Here is a 20,891-nt window from a genome sequence, read left to right as displayed (position 1 = left end):
AAAATGCCTTGAGTTTGATTTTTTAAATAAAACTTTTAGCATTCATTCATTCATTCATTCATTCATTCATTCATTCATTCATTCATTCATTCATGCAATCTTTGTATCCCTTTCATGAGTAGAATAATGGTCTCTAAGCTCACCAAACCTGTTGACCACTGCTGTGGAGGAAGAACACAAATGTAGCAAATACACATTTGTTGAAAACACTTTCGCCATTATTTCCCGGAAACGAGAATATGTCACCATCCATATTATTGTTTCCACACAATAACCTGTTCATTTAACACAACTATGTATGGGCACTGGAGTGTCCGTCCCCTTCCAGCTGGCTCCTCGACCTCCACTTTCGGGAGGCTTGTGAGATCAAGCATGTGACTGGACACCTGACCTATCACGGGAGGAGGAGCCCACAGGTGGGTGGGGAAAATTTGCTATTCCATTCTTCATGGATTTGTTTTATTTTCCAATAAGGCTCATGCCAACTTTTGGCGAACACCATTGTATGGAAGGTCTCTGATTTTTGTTTCCCTCACCATATTCTTAGCCTGGTTAAGTGATCGGTGCCTAATTGAAGTAGAAGAATGTGCCATTTCTGAATTGGGGGGGGGGGGAGGTGTTTGGCTTACTGGAAATCAGAGTAAAAATAGCAAAATACCCTTTCCCTTCGGCAAAAAACACATTTTTAAAAAACACAAAACTTTAATAATATTACCGGGATTTGTGAGTGGGGCGGGGACAGAAAGTATCAAACCCAAATCACTGCAATAAGTAAAAACACACCCAACACCATAAAAAAATCCTGGGAAAGATGCCACATTAATAAAGAGAAAAATGTGAAGCAGTCTATGAAGAGAAAGCAGTTAAGAAAAACTCAAGCACTTGTAAAACTCCACTCCAACAAAAACCATGGGCGAGATGTCTCTCTCTTTTTTTTTTAATTTGGAGGGAGGGGACCTTTTTCTTTAGCCTCCAAGGTTTTTTTTTTAAATTTAGGAGATGAACAAGACATTTATTTGGGATTGAGAGAACTGGTTGACAAAGAAGAATCAAGGGAATCTTGTAAAAAGACAGCCCAACCACCCAGTCTGAAATAAGTGAAGCAGATTCTGTGAGGACTTCAAAATAGGTTCTTCTTGTTATCTTGCTCCCCACATTGATCTGGTTCACCCTGTGCTGTAGTTTGGCTCAGTGAGCAAGCTGGAGACCAAGTAACAGCAGATGCCACCACTAGGCGAGGTTCCTAAGGAGGTAAAACTTTGTTGTCTTCCTGCTGGGCAAGATTTTTCGTACATTGATCCAACACATCTGGAGGCACCAGATTGCAGAAAACTACTCCAAAACTTGACCCAAAAATGTTGTTTATCAGTATTTGCTCCAATATTAATATCATGATCTGCTATGTCGTTTCTTTGGGACTTTTATATGCTGGCAAGTTTCGAAATGAGCTCAGGGCTCAGGGACAAAGAGGGTCAGATTTTAAATTTGGTAGAAGAATGAAGACGCTGTATCTCAAAGACCACATGTTATGACAAGTGAACATCTGAGAAACTAGACTTTGGCCCAATGCAAATTTTTGGTGCCACGACACTCTAGGGACACTCCTTACAGGCAGCTACTTAGAAGAATTGCTCAGACAGACACACAATCATATTTTTATTCCATCCCATTTAATAGAAATGGCAATGAAGCATTTTTAAATGTGTATGTTAGCATATAAGGATGATCACTTATGCAACGCCAAAAAAAAGAGGAGTAGCTGAAAGAGATCAGTGTGCCTACTCAGTGTGTAAGTCAAGGGTTCAATGGACAACTTCATGGACCTAACTGTTGGTGTAACATTTCAAGGCTTCTTTCTTTCCACTGAGCCACAGATCAGTTGGACATCCCTTCAACGGAGGATGCCTTCAAACAGAGAATCATCCTCTGTCCTCTTTAAATAGGCAACATTCATCAGCAAGCTGGAACCCATGGCTACCCTTGTCTCAAGCTTGGTCTAGGCTTATTAAGATACTTGGGGCAAATTTATCCTAATTTAGGAAATCCCTTCCAACACTGGAAAAGTGAAGAAAATGCAAGGTGACTCTTGGCAACTGGCAGGCAAGAAGTCTGATCTTAGCATCCTCTATTACAAAGGGCAGTCTATTTAATGCCTGTTTGGCCAGGAAAGAATTAAGTGTTTTCCTACTCAGAGTCATTTCATTTGGTCATGACTAGAAAAGGTCAAAAGTTCAGACCCCCCCCCCCCAGGCTCTCAAGCTGATATCATGTTTATATTTACATTTATAATGTTGGGATTTATAAGAAAATCCAGAAGCTCAGACTTTTTCTCCCTTTGAAATAGCTATTTTCAAAATCAATATTAGAGCCATGGATGCCCGGATTCTTTCCAAATTAAAAAAAGGAGCTAGGATTGACCATTTTCTGTCAAGATAAGCAAGTTTGGTCTTTTCAATGTTTTTAATCTGTTTTGAATCTGCAGGTACTGAATGTCTCTGGTTTCTGCATGGGAGGTAAAATATTTTTACTTTTTAAAAAATCATAATTCAAAACTCTTTCCCCAAACACCCCTATATTTGGCACAGAGCAAGAGCAAACTGTCTTTACATCTTTAAGAAAATGGGTGGAATGACTGGGACTATGACAATGTATAAGCAGCAAAGTCCTGCTAATATCAAGACTATCCCTTGCCAAAATGAAATAAAATAAAATAAAAAGCAGTGATTTCAAAGCGTAAATGGGTGACCTTTGAATATTTGTTTTTTAATTTTTTAAAAAAAGATGTATTTTTAAATATTTATACAAACAGAAACAAAACTAATTTATAAGTACGAATCCCTGTTTAGCCAGGAAGGAGTTCAAAATTCAATTGGATTCTGATCGACAGGTTTAAAATTTCAGATTTCCCCAAATGCTTAGCTGATTTCCCCTTTGAAAACCTGTGTCAGGAGACTTGTCTCAGAAATCATGTGAAAATGTTTACTGAAAACACTGGGACAAACATAACTGCTTTGTGCCTTTCTAAACAGAAATACTTTGAATGTGTCTTACAAAATTGTATGATAATTCCCTGTAGGTACATGGCAAAATGCCCTCCTTTCTGGAAGAATATCACTCCCTTACTTTCTTTAACAAAAACATTTTTAATTCCTTCCATAATACCTCTGAACTTTCATTGAGTTGTAAATCTCCCTCGCCCATACGCTACTTTACATCATCTATCCGGCAAGTCTGTACCATGTGTGATGTACTGGACCCCCTAAAGGGCCGCTGGCATTCAATCAGAGAGTTTGACAGGCCACATATCTACCTCCTTTGCGTTGGGGCAAGTCCTAGGACCTCAGCAGTGCGTAGCATAAGCCCTTTGAACAAGTCTGACCTTAAAAGAACACTTTACACTTAACCAGTACTTTGCAAGTACAGGCACATGGACTTTGTGATTCCTTAGAACTCACTAAAGCTCAGTTAGGTAGGACTCTTAAATGATAGCTAGTTTGTGGCCCTCCCCACCTCCTGGATTTAGCCAGACACTACTGTTCAAGAGACCAGTCCTTTTGTAGAATTTTTATAATTCATTTTTATTAGAAAAATAGAGTTTCATTAGAAATCAATTTATATTGTACAAGCTTTAGTATCAAGAACATATTCAAAGATCATTGGAGTTAAATAAAATATTTCCTATTAAAATAATAAATACCATTAAGATGGGCTGAGGTCAGCTATAATGGCTAGCCCCACCTCCTTCTCTCTCTTTACTTACATCCCCTCGAATCCAGATCAGAACAACACATGAACCATCAGAATCACATGCTGTTGCTTACAGTTGAATTGAATATAATTCACATAACCCATTCTCCAATTTCTACTTTCCCAAACTCCTCCCTTCTTCTTGGCCTTTCTGGCTGTTAAGCAATTAACCTTAAGAAGCTGTACCAACTCTCTCCTCCCCTTATTCCCAGGAGAATCCAGGTGTTGTTTATGTCTTCTCCAACTAGCTTGGAATGTTGAGTCTTCCACAGGCTCTCAGTTTGGCCTTCATCATTATCTTGAACCAGGATGTAACGGTCTTCAGGAAAACACTCTCATGATGCTTAGAAAAAGGCATTCCAATGTCTCTCAAATCATCTTCACACAGAACCTGTCTGACTCCATTTTACATTTCTCTGACTACATATCCCATCATCATGACACCATGCATGCTCAGTTTATAACAAAGTCGCTGTTTTTCCCATTTCAAAGGCCTCTTTTGAGGATCAATATTTCAACCCCTGCAGCCTGGATTCTTTCTAAAGTAAAAAAAGCAGGTGGGGCCAACCATTCTTTTTTCAAGATAACAAAGTTTGGTCTTTTCAACTTATATGAGGTATTTTAAACCTGGGGACATTAGAGTATTACTTTCAAAATATCATAACTCAAAAAGATTCTGCCTAAACCTCTGCAAATTTGCAAGAGCAGACTGCCTGCTACAGCTATGCCAAATTTGGTAGTTATCTGAAGCTCAGTTTCAAAGTTGAGGGGGGGGGGTCTGACCCATTTTTAGAACTGACTTCTTGATTTGTTCTACTAGCACATGATCATTACTACACTCTTGTGCAGCAATAATGCCACTTATTTTGCAAATGTTTATGCTATCGCTATATGGGTGTGTGTGTTTGTTATTTTATACTGACCGATGTATACATAAATTAATGCATGATCCAGAACAAGGTCAACACTTCAAAATTTGACTGATTTTGTGAAAAGATTTAGCATAGTTTGAATGATCCAACTTGGGCTCTGATCCTCAGTGTCTCAACTTCAAAATTAAACCCCTCAAAATCACTTCGATTTACTTCTAATGAGATTGAAGAATTCTTTAACTTGGCTAATTCTAGATCTTGGCTAATTCTAGATCTTGGCTAATTCTTATTCTCTGTGCAGATTTCAGTTTGTATTTACTGTGGGTTGGTACAACACCGTCTACAGGTCAGTCGGAACCTAGATCTCATCAGGTTTCTACTATAGACTAAGTTCTGTATTAGGGTTGAATAATAAGATCTAAATGGGAGTGGGACATCCATGTTCATTAGCAGTAGCAGCATTTAGGATATTACATCGCTATTTCAGCAATTTTTAATTTAATTTAATTTAGGCTGGACAAGCCACTTACCCCTATGACAGTAAGCAGTTCTTTTCTTTCCTTGACCTTACGAAGACAGCATCTATTTTCTCTTCTCATATGTTGGAGCATACAGTACCATTACACACTATTTCTTAAAATCTTGCATATTTTCTGGAATCCATCCATTTTTTTTAATGGCAAAAGTTGAGTCGTATTTATTTAAAGTGGGAACACTGCAATGTGGTTTCTGTTTCTAAAAAACACCTTTAATTCCCCACACTCTTTTGCAGGGTGAAACACCCCCAACGAGCCAGGTGCTCAAGAACCAGGCCATGATGCTGTCTGGAAGGTGTTTTACAAGGACAGCGAAAAGCCTGCTTGAAATCCACCTCTCCCCCCCCCCTTTTCCCCCCTGGTTCCCATCAAAGACGTTATTCACATTTACAGATGGAACAATGTTTCCTTATTTGACAGATTTCCAAATAACATAATTTCTATTATAAGGCCTGGATCCAATTGTTAACCTCAGCTAGACCCAAAGAAGTTGATTCTAACTAGAGATGGGGGTCTTCGTCTACGAATATCCCCGCACAGGTGGCGTTAACGAGGGTCCAGCCCCATGGGGCCAGACAGTCCACTCTTCATTAGCAGTAGCAATGTTTAGGATATTACATTGCTATTTCAGCCATTTTTAATTTAATTTAATTGAGGCTGGACAAGCCATTTGCCCCTATGATAGCAAGTAATTCTTTTCTTTACTTGACCTTACAAAAAGTGCACCTATTTTCTCTTCTATTTTCTCAAATGGAACATACAGTACCATTACACACTATTTCTTAAAATCTTGCATATTTCTGGAACCCGTCCATTATTTTTGTTAATGGCAATTCTACCAATGGCTCCGCAGCACGCAATCTGCTCGCCACTCTTCGAACTTGCAGCAAAGTTTATCCTCCCACCTCCTGCCAGGAATGGCGAACAGATCCTGTGCCGTGGAGCCATTGGTAGAATCGCATTGTCCATGGTGGACCGTCTGGCCCCATGGGGCTGGACCTTCCTTAACGCCACCTGTGTGGGGACATTTGTATTCGTATACAAATATGCCCATCGCTAATCTAATTTGTGGCAACTCTTTCCAGGGATCTCAAGGGACAGAGAACTTGGATGTGGCTTATCTTTATCTTCTTCTGGGGACCCTACGAGCCCTTGCAGCTTGCTCAAAGCCACAGTGTGGCACAAAATTCCTGATATGTACTGAAGCACACAACCAGCACCTTGTCAATGAGGATCAGTCAGCCGCTGGGACTTAACATCATTTCACTTAACCAGAAGAGCACAAATCAGCAACTGGATTCTGGCCAATTTTATGGTATTGTATTTTAACAGTTATGTGCATGTTGTTAACAGGACGTGATGCATCAGGGATGCTTCAGACAAAGAACAGGGTCTGATCAAGTCGTACAACGGTGTTACGTTTTACCTGGTCTAGCCCACAAACTCATTCAGGGCTGATCATCGGCTTTTGACCCTTTGTCTTAAGCCATCTAAGTCCTCACTGTGAACTCAAAGCTGCATCCGCCTTCTCTGATCCTGGTGAGGCTCTTTCTTTCTTTCTTTCTTCTCTTTCTCTGTGGCATTCTTCCTCTTGTATTACTTCCGGGAACTGCATAGAGATGACACTGACTTCAGATCCAGAGTTAATGCCTGCTTTCCCCTTTCCTTTTTTCTTCCCTTTTCTTGCTTTTTACATCTTGCCTGAGGAAGAGAGTATTCTCCCCAAAGTTTGTACTTCAAAAAATGGTGATACAAACATGGCTCTAATGAAATATTACTAATTAGGACTAACTCTTTTCAACTTATTGCACATGCTCTGGTAGGGCTTGAAAAGGCGGCGTTTGTTATAAGCACGGTCTAGTCTCCATCCTCTGGAATTGCTGCGGTAGCTGGTAGGCTTCAACTCAAGTGGTGGACCACAGTTTGCATGGGTCATCCTCCATCCCACTCCCCCAGCTTCCCACCCTCCCTCAACCAGGGGTGTTGTCACACCAATGATGTCATGGGGTCAGATGCCTCAGAGATCCCATGCCAACATTCAGCACAAACCAGCTGTTAAACCACACCATTGAAAAATCAGCCGTGTGCAAGTCAAAAGGATGGGAGTATAAATTTTTTCCCAAGAGTTCGTGCACATCAGTTTCACCATAGGATGGCTTTAGCAGGACTCGGTGATGGTTTAGCTCATCCATGGAAACCGTATCCCGGCTCCAGCTGTGAATGATCGGTGCATTCCAAGCACACTCTGCCTTATTTACCGACTTGCTTTTCTGTGACTTTCAAGCTTCCCAGCCTCAGCGCCTTACCTTAATGGCTGCATTCCAGGACAAAGAACATGCTTCCTTTCCCTGATTAAACATCAGCTTAGTCTCTTCTCTGCCCTGATGTTGGCTGAAATCTTCTTGTTGGTGAACTTGGTGTATGTGTACATATATGAGAGAAGAGCTAACCGTCATACCTGCTGTTTCTCTTTCCCTCTTCCTTCCATCTACTGACTCTGCCTGCATATCTGTCAACCCGTCAAGGGGAGTGTGCTGTGTGTCTTGTGTTGGGAACTGCAAAAAAGAAAGAAAGAGGAGAGCTTAAGAACAGCCCACTCGCTCCCCATAAAGAGCCAGCTTCATGGAATCTACATGCGGCAAAGCGTTCGCTGCCTTTAATGATCTATGCCACTGTAAGCAACACTTCAAGAGTTGGTGCTTTCCTTGGTCCAGATCCAAGGTGAAGTGGAAGCCCACACATAATAACCGACTGTTGAAAGTGAGAATTAGCAGCGGCCAGTTCCATTTTCAGACTCTTCAGCCCTCAAAAAGCTCCAGGCCTCTCCTTTTAAGGAGGCCAGACGTTTTCACGTGATCTTGGCTGCGTTATGAAGCAACACCGTGCTGGACTGAAAATAATGTCCCCTTCCTCTCCCCATCTTTTCTCTTTTTCTTTTCCTCATGTGATTCTAAGCTGGGATAGTTAAGTACTTCTATATGAATGACAGCCAGTGGGTAGAAAAGGGCTTTCTTTTTGCTGTTATTCATACAGTAAACAAGAAACCCAGGTAGACACATATACTTTAAATACTAAACTCTAACGAATACCGGCTGAGATCATTTTTTGGCACAGGTGCCCAGTTTGTACTGTACCCTTTTTGGATTGGTTGTAATGCCTACAAAAAGCATTCCTGAGTAAGGCAGATAGAGGAGTTATTCTGGATAAGGAGCTCCTTAATTAGGAGTGATTTACTGAGCGCAGCAAAAATTCCTGCAGTTTGACAGCTCTCAACACTGGTCTGTTGCTTTTTCCAGGAGAGGCTCCCATAGCTGCTTATCAGCTGCTTTTCACTGTTCAGTCCAGAAACTGCTACCCGGTGGCCATTTTGAAACCGCCAATCAGCTGTAGGAAAATCATCATTTTGCGAAGAATCGGTTCCCGAAGCAGGGAACCAATCATCGCAAAGCGAAAAAAGCCTATTCAGACCATCATTTTGCAATCGCAAAAGCAATCGCAAAAACGTCATCGTAATGCTGTTTCGTAGTAATGCGGGCAATTGTAAAGCAGGGCACGATTGTATTTATTTCAAAGTGCCAGCTCTGCAATTAAAGCTGAATACTGAGGTTTTAGTTTAGGAAAAAAACAACTGTCCCTGCACTGCAAGGGTTAACTGCTTGCTTCCCCCCCCCCCCCGGGTGGTATTAACAGAGAAATACTTACCCGTCCTCCAATCTCCCATTGGGTTAGACCAGCAATGGCCGCCATTGCACCCCCTCTGCTGGACCACTGCACCAGCAGAGGGGAGTGCCAGAATCCGGGATCAGAGGATGGGTAAGTATTTTTCAATGGTGACTTATGGCTTGCGTGCCCACAGAGAGGGCTTTGCACGCCAGCTGTGGCACATGTGCCAGAGGTTCGCCATCCCTGCTCTATAGGCTTTGCTATGGCATGACAGCTTCAAGGAGGAGACCAACATTGTGCAGCCTATTCCCTTCCATAGCTGACTGAGCACAAAATGTCTCCAGGTGGCTCACCAGGCCAGGGTTGAGGCTTAGAGACTGTAACTTCAGGGTCAATGACTGATATCTTTTTGGGATAGGGAAGTGATGAAGAAAAACGTGTGTGTCAGCGTGCGGATCATGTGAGAGAAAACGTCTGCCTTCATTTTTAATAAGTAGGAATCTTTAGAAGTTATCCATGTTTAAAACAATGTGACACCTGAAATTTATGTTGCAAGCTAGTCCTCGTCAACTTCTCTAAACACACGTGTGCTTCTCCTGTGATACCCAGCCCCCCGGACAAGTTATGTCATTCCTTGATGGGTGGTAGAAAAGACGCCCTGGAAGCAGGCCTTTGAAGGACTTAATATGCTTCTTAATTGCATAAGCCAGAGGAAAAATGTCCTGCGGGCATTGGGAAGATTGAAGATCTGCTTGAGCAGAATAGCTTGAACCTGAGTGATTTAGCACCAGCTAAATCTGACAAATTATGGTAGCACTGACAGCTTTACAGTTTTGTCAACAGCAGGGCCCATCTCCTTCCAGGCTTCCCTCGAGAGATTGCATGAGAGTCTCCTGGCACCATAGATGAGCTTCCTGCAAATGGTTTTTACCTCCAGCTGAAGCTGAAGGGGTATATTGTGAGGCTTTAAGACTGCTGCACAAAGGGACACAAGGAGTGATCTGCAGGTTTGTGTTTTTGGACTACAACCCCCAGAATTCCACAGGCAACACAAGAAAGGAAAGAAAGAAATCTGCACACCCCTAGAGTCAATGCTTTGCGTCTCCCTCCTGGATCAGGAAACTTCTTCAAGGACGGAAACAAACTTGTGTGTCCCCGATAATTGTTTCTGATTCTGTTTCATTCCCGCCCCCCTTGGTGATCCACACTGAAGACTCATCACACCAAAAATGGTTCCTGTAATTGCATAAATCGGAAGAGTCTCTAGAGCAGTGGTCCCCAACCTTGGGCCTCCAGATGTTCTTGGACTTCAACTCCCAGAAATCCTGGCCAGCAGAGGTGCTGGTGAGGGCTTCTGGGAGTTGAAGTCCAAGAACATCTGGAGGCCCAAGGTTGGGGGCCACTGCTCTAGAGCACTGGTTCTTAACCTTGGGTTACTCAGGAGTTTTGGACTGCAACTCCCAGAAGCCTTCACCACCAACTGTGCTGGCTGGGATTTCAGGGAGTTGCAGTTCAAAAACATCAGAGTAACAAAGGTTAAGAACCACTGCTCTAGAGCATTATCCTCATAAGGGAGGGAGGGGGTGGATCTGATGCTGGCCAGTAGTTTCCGGGAGTTATAGACAAAACAAAAACCTTGTTCAAGCTCCAGAGATATCCGAGGCATAACATGATTGTTATAAAACAGCAGAATAACCCATAACTTATTTACCTTTTCATATAACAAGTCATGCTGGCCTATTATTCCAAAATGACATATGGACAATCATAGTGTGGGATTTGGAGAGCCTTTTTAAGGGTTTTCTTTCAAAAGAATTTTAAAAAGCAACATTACACAGACAGAAAAAGAATATATATATTTTAAATTAAATCAAAGTGATTCATCTCTTCTAGGAGACATAATAAAAAAATAATTTCACTTCCTCTGATCCTCCACAGATGATCTGTGGAAGTGTTCAATTTCGGATATCCTGAAAGAGCTCAGGATACTGGAAATTGGCACTGGAAGGAGCTTCAAGGCTCTACAGTAGCTGAGTCCATTCCAAGCAACCACACTTGGTGGAAATGGATTAAACTGGAGCTGTTCACTCAGCACCAAAATTGTAGAACCGTCTGGCAAGCGTTCAAAAAGATGTTGGTTGGGGCAAATTGGTTCACTCCAGCAATGTTCTCATGTGGATGCCGGAAAAAAGGTTGAACCAACCCAACTCATCAATGACCCAGAGAGTGGAACAAATGCCCATGTGAACAGGCTCTTATCTCAAAGTGAAGGCGTTTTCTCTTGCAGGTCAACTGAGAAGCAATGGCAAAGTAGAAGATACCACAAGATCTAGGCAGATTTACTGTTATTAAAAACCCTGAGAGATTTTTTAGAAAGATCTTTCCAGAAGGGCACATTGGTTAAGAAAATTATTTTGACATTAATTGGCAAACATAATTCCTTCTCCAGAACCAAAATGATTCATGATGACAGGTCAGAAATATTTTTTTTTCTTAATGTGCTTTTCTAAATAGAGATAAGTGAGAATTCCATTCAGTTTGGCTTTCTACACATTTGCAAATGTCTTCATCCTCACTTTGAAAGAGATTCAATCCTTTTTTTAAAAAAAATCTTCTAGTTTATGAATGTGGGATATTGTGCTTCTGCATCCACGATTCAATTCGCCAGGAAATGGCCCAATATTGTGTGCCATATTGTGCTCATATCGAGCCACCAACTAATCAAAGTGCTTGAAAGAAATGTGTATTCCATTAACTGTGTGCACTCAAGTACATTCTGAGCAGCTGGAAGGTATTGCATTCTTTATCACCAAGGATTTTGCAGGAGTTTGGAATGTGTTTGCCCCTTGCAACCTGGTTTACAGCACACCCAGCCATCTATATTGGGAAAGAAGTATCCACCATGTACTTTAAAGGCCAATATTTTGTTATGCTCAAGAGTGGAGCACAACACATCAAGAGTTTGAGAGAAGGCTAAAGGAAAGATGCAGAGGTTCCCCATTTTGTGCATCTTCTCATATTGGGTGTGAAATTGATCACACAATGGAGAGGTGCTTACATGAGTTTCCTTTCACTCAGCATTTATGCAACAGGACAGTAGCCTAAGAAAATCTGAACGTGGGAGAAAGGAGTACTAACAGATTCACCCATCCAGCCAGAGGGCTTTGAGCAGTGAGCCCTTAAAAGTTTAGCTTGGAAGTTCTAAGTGTTCAGTGAATTACAGTCTCCACCTCTTTCTTTCTTCTGACAGTTGAAAATAGGATTTGACTTACAACGGCTCGCTTGAGAAACATCCCCAGAAGATCAAGGAAGATCAAAGTGTGAAGAACTGATGTACATCCAGTGGAGATATGGCAACTCAAAGTTGACCAATTGGGTTTCCTGTCTGAACAGGGATTTGAATCCAGTTCTTTTTTTTTTTCTCACTCTCTCGTGATCTGCTCACCTATCTTTGTGTAGGTTTAGTCATCCTGGCACCAACTAGATATTTTGAATTACAGTACCCATCATCCTTGACATTGGCTGCTCAGGGATTTGCAGCCCAAAGCACCTAGAAGGTAACAAGTTGCTTACCCACCACCTATGTGAAGACTTCATATATAGGGGAGGAGAAATCTTTGGCTTTGGCTTTTTCCCCTCTGCAGGCACAATAGAACATCATATTGATGTACATCAGCCAGATGTCCTTCTACCAGCTGTTCAATGGAGTTCAGCTCTGGCTTTTACACAGGAAGCTGGGTCACTTTCTGGGCTGCTCCTAAGTACATACACCTAAAATTAAGCCGTGCTTTGTCTGCGCAAAAGGGTACAAAACTGTGTGCAAACTTTTGGGATCACTAACCATCAGCTAGCTGGATAGTTCAATGGTTTAGCTATGGAGCCAGAGGTTGAGAGTTTGGTTCCCCACTGTGTCTCCTGAGAGAAAAACTAGCTGTGTAGCTGCGTGCAAGATGCTCAGTCCCAAGGTACCCCCAGAAGAAGGGAATAGTAGACCACTTCTGAATACTCTCTACCTAGAAAATTCTGGAAAGGATCACCACAAATCAGAGCTGACTTAACAGCACATAATAGTTATTATTAACCTTTAATCAGGCACACTGTTATGTCACTGATAAGTTGTGTTACCCCTCTGAAGTATGGGCTCAGCCCAAAGGGGTGTGATTAAAAAAGAGTGAGGTTGTGAGTAAGAGATTTGAATCAGAAGGAGCAGAAGAGCTGAAGATGCCAGAGTTGCTTTTGCCACTTAAGGCCCTTGGCAACTTGGTCTAGCTATAATTTCTATACATTTGTGTTGGATGAGTGAATCCTTATAGTGAACTCATGTACAGTGGTGCCCCGCATAGCGATGATAATCCGTTCTGAAAAAATCGTCACTATCCGGATTCATCGCTATGGGGGGCAAAAAAGCCCATAGGAACGCATTAAAACACATTTAATGCATTCATATGGGCAAAAAACTCACCGTTATCTGGAAATCCTCCATGCAGCTGCCATTTTTGCTGCCTGGTAAGCGAGGAAAGGGCACGAAAACACTGCGGGCGGCCATTTTCTTCACCCGGCGGCCATTTGGAACCGCTGATCAGCTGTTATAAAAAATATCGCTGTGCGAAAATCGGTAAGCGAAACACTTACCAATCATCGCAAAGTGATTTTTAGCCATCTAAAACATCGTTATGCGATCACTTTTGCAATCGCAAAAATGCGTCACTATGCGGATTCGTCGTTAAACGAATCGCTCGTTCTGCGGGGCACCACTGTATATGTAACTGAACTGATATTTTATTCCAGGGTTCTGAAAATTTTGCACTTGTAGCTGATTCTTCCATGTTATACATGCCTAGCCCAGTTGAGGAAGAAATCTTGAATATTTGTGTGAATTTGAATTCGAAAGGGCACTTATACTTTGCAATTTTACAAGCAATGTCTATGTCGGTCCTGTTGCCCAGGTCTTCGACGCGCAAACTGGATGGAGCATTTCGTTTTTGTTACAATTGCTCATGTTGTCTGTTATACAACTGTGAATAAGAAGAGATTCATTTTTTGGAAATTGTGTTTGCAAGGTTCATCAACAGATATCTAAGTACAACAAATAGCCCCACAGAACATTTGTGTTACACTTGGAGACACACACACACACACACACACACACACACACACACACACACAAAGTCAGCTTAACAAAGGTTTCACCTAGATATGGTCTTTGAAAATTGGGTGAAGGGGTACCTGTTGCGTTTCTCCCTACTCACTTCATCTCAGTCCTTCCCCAGAGTGGCCGCAAGACCAGATAGGCAGGATATAAATAGATAGATAGATAGATAGATAGATAGATAGATAGATAGATAGATAGATAGATAGATAGATAGATAGATAGATAGATAGATAGATAGATAGGTAGGTAGGTAGGTAGGTAGGTAGGTAGGTAGGTAGATAGATAGATAGATAGATAGATAGATAGATAGATAGATAGATAGATAGATAGATAGATAGATAGATAGATAGATAGATCGATCGATCGATCGATCGATCGATCGATCGATCGATCGATCAATCAATCAATCAATCAATCAATCAATCAATCAATCAATCAATCAATGTATGTATGTTCTTAGCCCCCCACCTGGCTGAAATACAGCTTCTTAGATCTTGGCAAGCTGGAATTTCCCCTTCAGGCTGAAAAAAAGTTCCCTACCCCTGCTCTGGCACTTTGGTCCAAGAGACGAGCTTCATATACTTGACACATTTTCAGTCAGAGCAAATTTCGCAAGCACAGCAAGAAAATCCCTCAGCCTCGCGTCAACTGCATTTCTCCATTTTCTTCCCATACTTGTTTCTTATTTAGGTTGGGAGAGTTCACCTTTGTTTCCCACGTCTTCGGACATCTTTGCAGATGTTCTATAATGTATGCATTCAGTGACAAAAATGTTGCCTAATTTTCATATGCATTTTTATCTATATTTTTTCCAAGCGTACAGAGCTTGGCCTATTGCATTTGAAAATGCATGAATTGTTTTATTTATTTTTTTCTCCCAAAATTCTGAAGGCAAGGTGCATGTCTTCTGAACACACGTCTCAGGAGAAATGAAATCCTACTTTCAATGAGATGGTTGAATCTTACAAAAAAAAAAAAAAAGGATTTCTATCCCTAAAGTATAGGAGGTTTGAATCACAGATTTACTCAATATGTAAAAGTTCTACACTGGTCCCATGTGATATGTATCACAGTGCTGGTATCTGCACTACACAATGGATGGGTTTTGCTTTTTTTTTTTTTAAAGGAACCTCTTGGCCCCACACTTTCCACCATCTGTGGCTACTTTGCTAGGTCCTGAGTTACTTCTGATCTCAGCAGGAGAGGAATTCTTTTGCTTCGGCCCAGATGGTTCAACTTCTCCCTTCCTCTCCATCTTCATTATCAAACACATTTTCCAAACCTAGCTTGAAAGGAACTCAGGGCAAAAGCTGCTCACCCTGACTTTTTCTATTCTTTCCTGTGTAGTGTTTCGCATTCCCTTCACCATTGCTCAGTTCCTCTGCCACTTTCCTGGCTTCAGATGCTTCATCCATGGAGGACTCAGGTGCCCTTTTTGCACATAATGTTCAGCTAGCCACCAGGGGTTGGACCACAAAGTAGGACAATGACATTTCTAAACACTCGCTTTCAATCCTGGGCTTGGGTACATCCTAGTTGGACTACAGTAACAGGTTCGACCTCAGGCTGCCTTGGAAGAATATCCAAGATGTATTTGCGAAGGCTTTCACGGCTGGGATCTAATGGTTGTTGTGGGTTTTTCGGGCTCTTTGGCCGTGTTCTGAAGGTTGTTCTTCCAGACGTTTCGCCAGTCTCTGTGGCCGGCATCTTCAGAGGACAGCACTCTGTGCTCTGGTATAGTTGGCTTGGGAGTGCAGTATTTATGGCCTTTTCATGAGATGGGTGATTAGAGTGCTGTCCTCTGAAGATATCCAAGATCTTCAGTTCATCCATAACGTGGAAAGCCCGTCTGCATCCTCACATCCCTTGGAAGAAACAGACTTAATTTTCTTGTGACCTGTTCAGCTCAAGCAGGCATGGAGGACCAGTTTACATAGCCATGTTCTTATGCTGAAAGTCCATAGTCCAACAGAGGATTAAACAGGCACATAATCATTTTGCCTTGGCTTATAACTAGAGAAGGGTACGAACCAAACTACAACCCCCCCAAAAAACACAAAAAAACCATGAACCGAGTTCGTCCGTGGTTTGAGTCATAGTTCGGTTCAGGGATCGCATTGAAATGAAACAAACCGCCAACCCTTTTTCTGCTCAGCACTTCATTTTGGGCAAAATGGATGCCTACTTGGGAATATGGGTAGCTGCTTTATAACCAAGTCAGCCCTTTTGCCCATTTACTAATGTCAACACTGAGTGTCAGCAATTCCCCAAGTTCCCAAGCAGGCAGTTGGCTGGTTGGGTGTTGTTGTTTTTTTCAGTTTTTCCCAGAGATGCTGGGTCTGAACCTGGGATCTGATGGCTCCAGGCAATATAGCACCAAGAAGAAGCAAGTGAATTCACTAGAATGGGCTAAGAGACTTGATTGGAGATGGGGTGAACAAAACTATGAACCATGCAAGCCGTTTTGCTGAAATGAAATGAAGCAAACATTTTCCTACTTGGAGCTTCATTTTAAAAGAATGGCCCCCACCCCCTTTCTATTGCCCCTGTTGCCTCCCCACCCGGTTTCATTTCATTTTGCCTCTCTACCTGGTCCTGATGCTGACGCCTCCTCCTCCACTGCCAACATCTTCAGAGACAATGGACCACCTCTCATGTCTCTGAAGATGGCAGTGGAGGAGGAGGAGGAGGAAGTTTGCAGCCGACTCGGGTAGGGAGCTGAGAGGGGCAGTGGGAAGGGGTTGAGTGGGCAACAGAGACGGTGGGGGCATTAGGTTCCCCTCCCTCCAGCCATGAACCAGAAAAAACAAACTATGAACCAGTTCATCTTCCCAGAATTGGGAATAATTCATGGGTCAGGGATAACCATGAACCACAAACTGCCCAGATTTGTCATTTTTTCCATTCTTGCCCATCTCTAAATGTGATCTATCTAGCCAAGACAAAGAGTTAAAATGGGGATTTTTTTTTTCCTCTGCATCTTTCCATTTGGGGTAGATTGTCTTGAGCCACCTTCAGTTGCCCCACTTTAACACTTTCCCTTTGATCATGTTGATTTAGCATACTGAAGTGTAACTTTCCAACACACACACACACACACACACACACATGCAAAACTGGACTGAGATCTAAGCTTGTGGATTTCCTGAAATCCCATTTTCTTTTTATCAGACACTTGAGGAGATTATTTCATTTGCCTTCCCCCAGCTGAGCACAGCTGTTGCATGGGCAGGTTGTATGTTGTGTCTTTTTAATGCACCGGCTGATGGAGCTCCTTACACTTTAGCCTCTGTTGGCTTTTGCTTGATCCTTCTTTTGTGAAATCCAAACCCCAGGCTAGCCTCAGATTTCAACCGTACTGCTAAAGTCTTCAAGCTTGTTTGGCCTGGCTGGAATTCCATTGTAACTGTATCTTTTGGCTTCATCTCTGGGCAGTCTGAATAATGCTGGGAACCCGGGACTGTTGAAAATACTGCCATCAACAAGTTGCCAGGCAGAGATCCAGTATAACAATGGCTGTGTTTGTCTAGGGATGTTGGATACAGTGTTTTGGGCCTAAAGAATGCCTCCTGAATCCTTCGCCCAGAACTAAAGGCACAGCCGAAGCAAATGTATTGGCATTATTCCCCACCCCCATTGCCAATGTGTTTCTGGGAGGGAGTATGTAGTACAGGTGAAAATCACACTGAAATCCTAGGAAGCATTCTCTCCTAACAGTAGCCTCTTTCACGCATTCACTCACTGAATGCATAGAGGTTAGAAATTAGGATTGCTGAACCCTCCAACTGTCATCCTGATCTTGCACACACCTTCAGATGATGATATGAATAAACTTGTAAACCCATATGGCACCCATAGGTTGAAATTCTATTGCTTTGCTTTGCATGCAGAAGACAAACAGCATTATTTGCAGTCACTTCTAGCCGGCAATTAACAAATCGCTCCTGGGATTCTTAGCAGGGTGCTTGACATGCACACGTGAGAATCCCAACTGCAACTCATTAATTGCCAGCTAAAAGTGACTGAATGTTATGCTGTTTGCCTTTGCATTCATTAGAATGCAGAAGGCAAACTATGGGTTTCAGCCATTGTTTCTGCCTACCCTCCAAAAGGCATGTTTCCCAACTGTATCTGTTCACATCTTATACGTGAAAAGTTGTATGTGTTTAAGCTATTCTCAGACCTTTTGCTGCCTATACAAACGCTGCAGCTAGGGCCAGCAGGAGGATCTGGCGAACCAAAGAACACAGACTTTCAGCCAAACGGATTATGAGCTGAGCTAAAGTTCAGAGACAAATTTGTTCCCGCTCATGATTGGCCCATTTTTTCCTCTCTCCCTAAATTGGGGAAGCTTGACTACCCCTCCATAAGAATGGTTGGACAAGAATTACAATCATAATACACAAGAGACCAAGAATTCTTATGCCAAATGTTTGCAAGGAAGTGATTCATACTGCTTTAATTTAGCTGGTTAAACACACACATACAAGATTCAGTGTTCTTTCTAATTTGCTAGCAGAACTCTCCCAAGAGTTTGTGAAAGAAAATCATCATAGACACAATATCTGAATGAAAGAATGAACATCTGAGTTCTGACTGGCTGAAAACGACCCATGTGATGACAAAATTCAATTAGCTAGGAAACAAATCAAGGCAAGGAGACACAGCTAATTGAGGGAAAAGTGTTTTTCTTCCTGGGAGTCACTCAGAACAAAACCTCCAAGATTCATTGCCACATGAAAACATACGGTGGTAGTAAAGCTAGCATCATTCTGCACTGGGTTTGCCATGCTCTGATTACAGAGTAGTGATTCTCCAGATGACACAGAACCTTTATTCACCCAGCTAAAGACACTACCTGGATGCTGATCACGTTATACTGTATATATATTTTCAGGGTTAAACCATTCCACACAGAAGATCTGAATCACAGATTTCCAATGCTGATCAACAGAGGCAAACCTCACCCTTTCTTCTTTTTCCCATTCTTGTCTGTATCAGTGATCAGAGGAGTGGTTCAAGTATCTAAACTTTTGCCTAGAGTAACATTATTTTAAATGTAAAGTGTAATCAACAGCGCATTCCATGATCTTCTGTATTGTTTCTGAGGATAGTAAATCTCACAACTGCACACATTCCACATTACTGGCATCCACTGATCACAGATTTTGGTTTGGACCCCGATTCAATAATTCGGAAAACAGTGCCGTTGGGCTCAGACTGATTTGGAAGCTGACTGCCTAATTTGACTCGGGTCTGAATCTGAGATAGCTCAGGCCTCTACAAGTGGGGTTTCCAAGTTAACAGCATCCCATTCCCCGAGATTTCAGGGCCAAAACCTGAAGCCAGAAGAAAAGCCTTTGGGATGTCATGGAGGCAGATCAGGCAAGAGTTGAAAGGAGGTATGAAGTACTTCTGGGGCAGCTGTTTGTGGAAATGGGACAAAAATCCAGATGAATTTTTGGTATATTTTTGGCAACAAGGTGGGTAGCTAAACCTACCCTAGCTGGGAAGCATTAGAGAGTGACATCCAGGCTTGGCAAACCGCATCACACACCAAAATCAAACTTCTCCCTCCTCCTCCAGCTCAGCTTCCCATCAGATCTGTTTTCCTTTACAATTTTTTACCCAACAATTCCTTAAGACTTCGGCTGGGGACTGAGACCTGGCAAGCTTATTCTGTATACAACTGTTTCACTTTAAGTAACTACAGAAAGAAAAGGAATCTCCCCAGAGGAGAGAGCCGGTACAAGCCATCTCACTCTGCTGCTGCCCAAGAGGTTTTCTCCGCCAGTTTCCAAGCCCATCTTGAGGACCACGAGGTGCAGCTTCTACAGACGGCAAGCCATCCCCAGACAATCTCTATTCATCACCGAGGCAAAAGACTATACATCGTGACACCTGGGGCAAGAGCAGCCAGCCTCAACTTGCACGCCCAATTGCGGCACTTAAATGAGTATGAAGATCTTAGGTCAGCAAGAACTTCCCCCCCAACTTTCGACACCGTTCAGAATAGGGAGGGGAAGGCTAAAAATCTCCTTAAAAGTCTACAGTTAAGTGTAGGCTGTTCCGCGGAAAGGCTCTGTGTTACTTCAAAAACAAGTTAAGCTTTCCAATGTCTTTACATCGAGGCAGGATCCTTTGCTGGAATTTGGCAAGAGACAACGTTTTTAACATCCTGTTTCAGAGGGTTTTTTTTTTTAAAAAAAAATCTCTTTTCTGCTCCCTGCTGATTTATGTTTCTTGGGGTTTTATCTAAGCTGCTGTATCTCTCGTTCCCATGATTTATTCCACCTTCTCTGGTTCAGCAAAGAAATGCATTTCACATTAAGCCCTGCTAAGCAAGCTGCCTTGCCAGTGGGATGGAAGGGAGAAGATAGTTCTTTTCTCTGAGCATCAGGAAGCCATTTTCTCTCCTTCCAGCTCTGAGATTTGAGCGGCCATTTACATATCACAAAGAATTAAGTAATTAATTTCACTTCAACACAAGCAAAGGAAGACATAGATATGCGCAGCATTTGCACCTGTTAATTTGGGGTCACTATTCTATACAATTTGAAAATGCCAATAAGCAGCAGAGCAATAGGTAAACACTTTAAATATGAATGTTGAGGGTTGAACAGCTCAGTGGTTTAGGTGTCTGGCTGCAGAGCCAGAGGTCAAAAGTTCCATTCCCCCACGGTGACTCCTATGAGTACAGCCAGCCTGCGTGGCCTTGGGTAAGCTGCATGGTCTCAGGATGCTCTCAGAAAAAGGGAATGTTAAACTACTTTTGGATATTCTCTACCTGAAAAAACCACAGCTGCGATACAAGGACATCTGCAAGTGGGATCTGAAGGCCTTAGGAATGGACCTCAACAGATGGGAAACCTTGACATCTGAGTGTTCAGCCTGGAGGCAGGTGGTGCATCACGGCCTCTC

The 20,891-nt window shown here is 42.3% G+C and overlaps 1 long non-coding RNA gene across 6 annotated transcripts in view; it reads right to left on the bottom strand.

Annotated features, from left to right (window-relative positions):
* Positions 1 to 908: 908 nt before the first annotated feature.
* Positions 909 to 20,891, bottom strand: part of LOC144584205 (uncharacterized) — a 45,473-nt gene continuing 25,490 nt past the window's right edge. For 2 of the 6 annotated variants that reach the window (XR_013538311.1, XR_013538310.1), the window contains exons 2-3: positions 7,614 to 7,710; positions 909 to 6,764 (exon numbers count right to left, since the gene is read on the bottom strand). This is a non-coding gene — a long non-coding RNA (uncharacterized LOC144584205). The other 4 variants (XR_013538314.1, XR_013538312.1, XR_013538313.1 and 1 more) reach the window with 4 other exon arrangements.

This window comes from Pogona vitticeps, chromosome 8 (assembly GCF_051106095.1).
Source record: "Pogona vitticeps strain Pit_001003342236 chromosome 8, PviZW2.1, whole genome shotgun sequence".
Taxonomy (NCBI): domain Eukaryota; kingdom Metazoa; phylum Chordata; class Lepidosauria; order Squamata; family Agamidae; genus Pogona; species Pogona vitticeps.
The sequence above is the reverse complement of the archived record's forward strand: the minus strand, read 5'-3'. Positions and strand labels throughout refer to the sequence as shown.